The 8878-nt window shown below is 39.4% G+C and overlaps 1 long non-coding RNA gene across 1 annotated transcript in view; it reads right to left on the bottom strand.

The window, feature by feature from the left end:
• Nucleotides 1–450: 450 nt before the first annotated feature.
• Nucleotides 451–8878, bottom strand: part of LOC120890734 (uncharacterized) — a 31271-nt gene continuing 22843 nt past the window's right edge. The window contains exon 3 of the long non-coding RNA XR_005735136.2: nucleotides 451–7583. This is a non-coding gene — a long non-coding RNA (uncharacterized LOC120890734). The remainder of the gene's footprint in view (nucleotides 7584–8878) is intronic.

Raw genomic sequence — 8878 nt, 5'->3', positions numbered from 1 at the left:
TGTGTGTGTGTGTATAATGGAATATTACTTAGCCTTACATAAAATGATATTATGGCATTTGCCAGTAAATGGATGAAGCTGGAGAATACCAAGCTAAGTGAAATAAGCCAATCCCAAAAAAAACATCTGTTATGCAGATGCTAATTCACAATGGAGCGAAATGGGGTGGCACTAGGGAAGAATAGAGTTACTTTGGATTACATAGGTAGAGGGGAGTGAAGGGAGGGGAAGTTTAGAGGGTAGGAAAGATAATAGAATGAACCTGACATTATTGCCCTATGTACTGACACGACACAGGACTAAACCAGTCAGGGTCACTCTAGGAGAACTGGGTTGATCTGAAATAATGACACACAGACAGAGAAATACCTTTTTCTTTGGGTTCTGTGATGGCCCCTCTGAGCCAGCTCCCACAACAGAGGCAAGGCAGGCAAAAAAAGAGAGAGAGCATGCCTAGAACCTGGTTTTATTGGGGAGAAGCCATCCAAATGAGGCCAGGGGTCAGGTTTCAGGGGGTCGAATCTAGCTTCATGGTGTCTAGCAGGTCAGCAGGTTGACTGACATCTTGGAAGGCCACGCCCATCTCATGTGCTGTGTGGGGATCAAAGGCAGAGCAAGCCAAAGGGACACAACTCTCACAGCCCAGACAGAGCAGCACCATCAGTCCAGTCTGCTTTGTGCACTCAAAATGCTCACACACACAGCCCACGGCTGGTTCGCCACACACACAGCTCCTGTCCAGAGTGGCTCCCGACAATGTACATATATGACTACATGACTAGTGTGATTCTACATCAAGTACAACCAGAAGAATGAGAAATTATACTCCATTTATGTATGATATGTCAGAGTGCATTCCACTGTCATGTATAACTAATTAAAACAAATTTTAAAAATTACAAAAAAAGAAGAAAAACAGGATTTGACTTTATATTTTAAAAAAATAAATTGGAGTTCATGTAAAAATTTTTGTGCATCAAAAGGCACTACTATCAATAGGGGCTGGGATTGTGGCTCAGTGGTAGAGCGCTTGCCTAGCATGTGTGAGGCACTGGGTTCGATTCTCAGCACCACACACAAATAAATAAAATAAAGATCCATTGACAACTAAACAATATTTAAAAAATACTTTTTTTAAAAAAATAAAAGGCACTATCAATAAAAAGGCAACCCATGGGATAAAAGAATATATTTGCAAGTCATATCTGATAAGGGATTAATATCCACCTTATATAGGGAACTCCTAAAACCCCACAATAACAATAATCTAATTTAAAAATGGGCAAAATATTTAAATAGGAGCTTCTCTAAAGAAGTTATATAAGTGACTAATAAGCAGATAAAAATGTGCTCAACATCTCTAATATTTAGGAATATGCAAATCAAAACTATAATGTTCGGGGCGTGGTGGCGCATGCCTATAATCCCAGCAGCTTGGAAGGCTGAAACAGGAGGATCGTTGAGTTTAGAGCCAGCCTCTGCAATGTAGCGAGGCCCTAAGCAACTCAGTGAGACCCTGTCTCTAAAATTCAAAAAAGGCCTAGGGATGTGGTTCAGTGGTTTAGTGCCCTTGAGGTCAATCCCCGGTACCCAAAAAACAAACCTACAATGAGATAGTAACTCACTCCCATTAGAATAGGTACCATTAAAAATTGGAAAATAAAGCCAGATGCCAAGGTGCAGACCTATAGTGCCAGTTACTCTGGAGGATGAGGCAAGAAGATCACAAGTCTGAGGCCAGACTTGGCAACTTAGCAAGATCCTGTCTCAAATTAAAAATGGCTGAGGATATAGTTGAGCAATAAAGCACCCCTGAGTTCAATCCTCAGTACCACAAAAAACAATAATAATAGTACAAGTAACATGCTAATGTATTCCTTTTGTACACTGCATCTGATTATTGCTTAACAGAGATTCTTAGCTAAGAAATTTCTGAGTCAGTCGGCATAAATATTTTGAAGGCTTTGGATACTTTTTCCAAGCTATATTCTGGAAAGGATGCTGGCAAAGCATTCAGAGGAAATGTAACTCACTGAAATACATTTATAAGAAAACAAGAGAGACTAAAATAATAAGCTCTAAACACGCAACTCAAGGAGACAGGAAAGTATGACAAATATAAAAGAAGTAATAAGTTATAATAAAGATCTAAAAATTAAAATAAAATCTAGAAAGAAGCATAATGTCCTAATTAGGAATAACATAAACAAACTCATAGATACATGGCAGGACACTTTTCTGCTTTTGAGGGTTTTGCAAAATAAAGGTAAGAGAATAATCTTTTTTTTTTTTTGCTTTGTTTTTGTAAGGGATAATCTTAAAACTGGTCATACAGAAAAGATAGACTATTAATAGGGCTAATAACAGACTCTTTTTCATTTTTTTGGTGCTGTACATTAAAACCAGGGCCCCCTCACTTGTTAAGCATGCTTTTTATCACTGAACTATACCCCAACCCCTAGATTTTTCAAAAGCAGCATTTAGAGGCTAAGGAATCACTGAGGAAAAATAAATCTGAATTTAGAATTCTATACCCAGTTATAATACAAGAGTAAAGGAGAGATACAAGCCTCATGCAGTAGTGCATGCCTGTAACTGTAATCCCAGCGGCTCAGGAGACAGAGGCAGGAGGATTGTGAGTTCAAAGCTAGCCTCCGAAATGGTGAGATGCTAAACAACTCAGTGAGTCCCTGTCTCTAAATAAAATACTGGGGATGTGGCTCAGTGGTCCAGGGCCCCAAGTTCAATCCCCAGTACCAAAAAAAAAAAAAAGAAAAGAAAAGAAAAGAAATACAGAAACAAAGAACTTATTACTCTCAGACTTATTGAAAAATTTTTTAAGTATTTGGAAAAAAATTAAAAATATTTTTTAGTTACACATAGACACGATCTTTATTTTGTTTATTATTTATTTTTATGTGGTGCTGAGGCTCGAACCCAGTGCCTCACATGTACGAGACAAGTGCTCTGCAACTGAGCCACAAACCCAGTCGGGATATTTATTTTATTTATACGCAAAATACTTTTATAAGGCTTACTGTGTACCAGGCCCTATTTTATATATCTTTATTCATTTGATCCTTTTTTGTTGTTGTTTGTTTGGGGTTTTGTTTTGTTTTTGTTTGTTTGATTTTTTTTTTGATCCATAATAACCTAATGAAGTAAATAATATGATTGTCCCTCTTTCACAAATGGAGAAACCAAGACACAAAGAAATGAATTAATCTGCTCAAGGGCACACATAGAGGGTGACAGAGCTAGATATCACACCAAGGCCATCTGGCTGCAGAATTGGTGCTTTTACCACTACATAAGCTGTCTCTGCTCCAGGAGGCCAAAGACATTAAACTCAGAAGGAAAAAGGAAATGTAAAAACCGGTAGTAAGAAACTGTCAAATGTGTAGATTAATCCAAACTTGCACTGGCTATTTACAATATTAATAATAATGACAAATTTGGGACCACATTAAAAATGTGACAAAATTAAACCCATAACATAGAACATGGGAGAAAGAAAACTAGTCTTTGTTAAATTGTATATGTTAAAGTCTTTGTTAAATTATAGTCTTTTAAAAGACTATAATTTAGTTGTAGATAGACACAATATCTTTAATTAATTAATTTATTTATTTTACATGGTGCTGAGGATTGAACCCAGTGCCTCACTCATTCGAGGCAAGCATTCAACCACTGAACTCCAGCCCCTATGGTCTTTGTTAAATTATATATGTTAACATAAATCAAAAAGAGAAAATCGACTACTAATTCTGTAGAGGAAATGGAGAATAAAGAAAACACAATCCAATAGAAGAAAAGAAAGGAGAGAAAAGGAATACCCCCACCTAATTCAACAGATTTCTTTCAAAGAATTTGACAAACTGATCCTATAGTTTGTCTGAAAGAATAAAGGGCTTTAATTAGCCACAACAATTTCTACAGAGCTGTAATAGTCAAAAATGTGTCATTATCACAAGTTTATAAGAATCTGTTAAAAAATCTCTATGACAGAAGTTAAAATCAATAAACTAATTCTAAAGCATCAGCACTAAAAATCTAATAATGTGGGCTGAGGTTGTGGCTCAACAGTAGAGCGCTCACCTACCACATGCGAGGCCCTGGGTTCGATCATTAGCACCACATAAAAATAAATAAATAAAATAAACATATTGTGTTCAACTACAACTAAATATATATATCTATATCTGTCTGTCTATCTATGTGTGTGTATATATATATATATATACATACATACATATATATATATTTAAAAATCTAATAATGTGATGTTCAGTGAAAAAAGGAAATGGTAATCATAATGCAATATAATTGATGTAAACATTTTTAATACTAGGACATCCACATAATCAAAATACAAAACCCACAGGACAATACACAGCAATTCAGGAAATGTGGCTGCTTCCCAGCAGAGCTAGTGGAAGAAACAGGCCATGAGGCTTTAGCAGCATCTGTTGTTTTATTCCTTGACAACAAAGATTTGAAATTCACATGGCAAAAAAAAATTGGGGGGAGTTACCAGGGATTGAACTCAGAGGCACTTAACCACTAAGCCACATCCCCAGCCCTATTTTTAATTTTATTTAGAGACAGGGTCTCACTGAGTTGCTTAGTGCCTTGCTTTTGTTGAGGCTGGCTTTGAACTCTTTTTGAAAAATATATATTTTAAAATTTTTTAGTTATAGATGGACACAATATCTTTATTTTTATTTATTTTTAGAGAGAGAGAAGTTTTTCAACATTTATTCTTTTTTCAGTTTTCGGCGGACACAACATCTTTGTTTGTTTGAGGTGCTGAGAGCTGCACGCATGCCAGGCGAGCGCGCTACCGCCTGAGCCACATCCCCAGCCCACAATATCTTTATTTTGTTTATTTTTATGTGGTGCTAAGAATCAAACCCAGTTCAAGGCAAGTACTCTGCCACTAAGCCACAACCCCAGTCCTGGCTTTGAACGCTAGATCTGTCCTGTCTCAGCCTCCCAATCTGCTGGGATTACAGGCATGCACCACTGTGCTCAGCTTCATATGGCAAAATTTTTAACAATCTCAATAGTGAGGAAAGGGTTGTCTATTGTATTTCCTATTTTTTTCTGTATGTCTAAAATGTTTTATGCTATCAAAATAATATAAATTATTTTTTTAAATCTAAAAATGGAGAGAATCAAAGACAAAGAAAGAGATGGAGAAAGAAGAGAGCAAAGTAGAAATCCTCAGAGTCCATTACCAAGAAATGACAGCTCGGAGGGGATGCCTGCTGTTAGGTGAAAGATGTGGTGAAAATGTTGATGCTTTCTCTCTTCACAGACTTAGTGATGAGACTCCATCACTGATTCTTTCTGAATGTTACCCATTACTCCACTACCTGAGGTTTTCCCTCTTCAGCACTGGGTCCCCAGGCTCTGATCCCTGATTTTTATGCCACCTGAAGTGGGCCAGCCATATTGTTGTCTTCATACCTTTTATGTCCCACTCAAAGGATAACAGTCCCCCTTGATTAGGGCCACTTGGAAAACACTGGAGCATGAGCTGCCTTCCCAGGCCCTCACAGCAGCTCCTCTATTTCTGGTGCCACTTGTCCCTGATGTCAGTGGAGTCCTTCTCTATTCTTCTGTTTTAGTCAGCCTTTTTGCTGCTGTGATTAAAAGACCTGGCCAGCACAATTGTGGAGGAGGAAAAGTTTGAGGACTCACAGTTTCAGAGGTCACAATCCATAGAAAGCCAGTTCCATCCCTTGGTACTCCAGATGAGGCAGAACGTCATAGAGGAAGGAGAATGTAGTAGAGGGAAGTAGCTCATATGATAATCAGGAAGCAGAGAGAGACTCCACTCACCAGATACAAATATATACTCCAAAGCCGTGCCCCCAATGCTCCACCTCCTCCAGCCACATCTCATCTGCCTTCAATTACCACTTAATTAATCCCACCAGGTGATCAATTCACTGATTGCGTTAAGGCTCTCATAACCCAATCATTTCTCCCCTAAACCTTCTTGCATTGTCTCACACATGAGCTTTTGGGGGACACCTCACATCCAAACCATAACATCATCACAGACCTCCCCAAGGGCAGCCCTGTGGGGTGGGTCTATACATTTGAAGAAGCCTCTAAGCTTTCTTCTCCCTGCCCTGCCACTCAGCTCTCAGAAGCCGTTTCTTCTTCCTTTCCCTTTCCTTTCGATTTGCTTTCCTCTTGTCTAATCTCCTTCCTTGGACCCCGCTTAGACTCTTTCTCTAACTAATTCTTCTGTAGACATTTATCCTAAAGGTGCCTTATTTGGTGAAGTTGCCTGGTGACATGATGCACATAAAGACACCAGATTATGGTCATAGGCTTTTAGCCTGAAAGGGACCCTTTGCTAGGCCCTTTCCAGGAGGAAGACTTTGTTAGTCACTGGTCCTGGATAACCTGTTTGATGAGTCTGACTTGTCTTTTAGGATGCAATGTAAAACAAAATAGCCACACCTGGTTGACTCAAACTATGTCAACGTGGTCAGTACAGACACATAAATTCACTTAGGTTATTCACAGGATCTTTTCTTTGATGGTAATTAGTTATATTTTCTAACTTAGGAGTTTTGACTAACATTTTATAATTTAGACAGTTTGGAGGATTGTGGATTACCTGATGTTGAAGATGAGGTATTTTAAAGTTATAACACTGATCAATAATTTGAATATATATCTTTGATTAAGGTCATTGCTCAATTCTTCAGGTTAACAGGACTTCTGTCCTGCAGGGACCAACTCATGATGAAATCCGTGATCAGATGGAATCTTTACTACATAACAGATGTTTTGAGAAGATTTCAGCGTGGACTCTGAAGCCCTTGCCACATATACCACATGAACAGAGGTTTTCTCACTCATGGGTTCTCATTGAGCAATGAGAAGAGGCTACTCTGTGCCAGTCACTGTTAGGAGCTGGGGATGCAGGTGAGAAAAGCACACATAGCTTCATTCTTGTGGAATGCACAGGTTTGTGGGAGACACAGACTTTCTGGCAGAGGGGACACTACGTGCTCCATGTTCTTACCACAGTCTCCCTACTTGTGGGTTTTCCTCCTGTGTGGAAGTGGGTTGTTGTGAAGACTTGAACTTACTTCTCAGTCCTTCCACCTGTGTGGACTCTCATGGACAAGAAGATTCTTGAGTAATTGAAGATTTCACCTCAAGCAGGGTTTGTAAGTGTTTTTCTTGGGAAAAGTCTTTGATAAACTCAGAGACCTGTGCTCTGGCTGAAAGCCTTTCCACACGTCGCAGGGCCTCTTCAGTTTCTTCCATGAGACTGTTAGGGTGAGAGCTCTGCTGAAGTCCTTGCCACTCTCCCCCAACCAATGGCTTCACTCAAAGAGCATGAAGGTCTGTATTTCAGGAGTTCCACTTCAAACAGCCTCCCTCGTGTGGCTTTTGAACACACACAGAGTTCTGTGTTCTGACAGAAGCCCTGCCACACCTGGCACACTGTGGGTACAGCTTCTCTCCAGCGTGGATTCGTTGATGACAGTGGAGAGCTGTGCTCTGGCAGAAGCCCTTACCATCATAGGCACAATCCTAGAGGTTCTTCCCTGTGAAGAGAGGGAAAGCTCAGAGCATGAGAAAGTGATGACTGAAGTGAGAAATACAACTGTCAAATTAAAAGTCTGCATGGAGACTGTAGGCAATAGCGTGTCAGACTGGAGAACACAGAAAATCACATCGGTCACTTACAGATCAACCTGAAGAAGCCCACTAGGACTTCAGGGAAAGAGATTTGAAGAGTGAAATTATGAAAAAACATTAAATCATGAAGAACAAATCTAGAAGAACTTACATACATGTAAAGGATCCTGAAGAACAGAAGTAGTAAAGAAGAAATCCTGAAAATGTACTTAATCTGGAAGAGAATTTGATTCTTTAGATTGAAAGTATTAGCCCAGGGCTGGGGTTGTGGCTCAGCGGTAGAGCACTCGCCTACCATGCATGAGATACAGGTTCAATCCTCAGCAACACATAAAAATAAAATAAAGATATTGTGTCCACATATAACTAAAAATAAATATTTTTTTAAAAGAAAAGAAAGCATTAGCCCAGCACCATGAATGTACAAAAAAAAAATGAAGTAACATCTCCATATATCTGGATGAAATTTCTTAATTTTCAAGGATCAAAAAAATAGGTTACTTTCTGGAAAAGAGAATAATGAGTGGAATGATCTCTCTGCCACATCAAAGGAGAGAAGACAATGCTACACTGTCTCCAGAGTTCCAAGGAAAGACTGAATTAAGCATCTTAGCATCTTTGTTCCTTTTATTGTTAATTTTTCCTTTTATTGTTAACTTTCCTTTTATTGCTAATTTTAGGAACACTAAGAAAATATAATTATGGCAGCTAATGGGTGCTGAGGCCTATGTTAGAGTCTTTCCATGTGTTAGTTACCTCATGTAGTGTGGGAGACCAATCTCACAAGTGACTGAGTCCACTCCCCTACTGAGCAGTGTGGCATCCTGCAGTGGTCACGATCATGGTCACACTGCCAGACAGCCCCGGTCTTCTAGGGTTCCAGTGACTGTGTCTTTGTGTAGGAGCGTGTTTCTCCACATCCCCTGGGATCCAATCACCTCACCTGTCCTTGCAACCCTGTCTCCCTTGACCTTCATTGGACGAGATTTCCCAAGAATTTTGAGTCCCCTAATAAAAGTCCACTCCAAAGTGTGATTGCTCTCTCTTGCCAGCCTCTTGTGTAGTTCTCGTTCTCTCATTGGAGAGCTTGAGGCCGAAGGCCGAGGGCTGAGGGCCGAGGAGCCGTCCCAGAGCTTGGTTTAAAGATAAATTGTGTGTCTGTGTTTTATTTCTGATGCCTTGAGAATTTCCCCTGAGTGAC

The sequence above is a fragment of the Ictidomys tridecemlineatus genome, chromosome 11 (assembly GCF_052094955.1).
Source record: "Ictidomys tridecemlineatus isolate mIctTri1 chromosome 11, mIctTri1.hap1, whole genome shotgun sequence".
Taxonomy (NCBI): Eukaryota; Metazoa; Chordata; class Mammalia; order Rodentia; family Sciuridae; genus Ictidomys; species Ictidomys tridecemlineatus.
The sequence above is the reverse complement of the archived record's forward strand: the minus strand, read 5'-3'. Positions and strand labels throughout refer to the sequence as shown.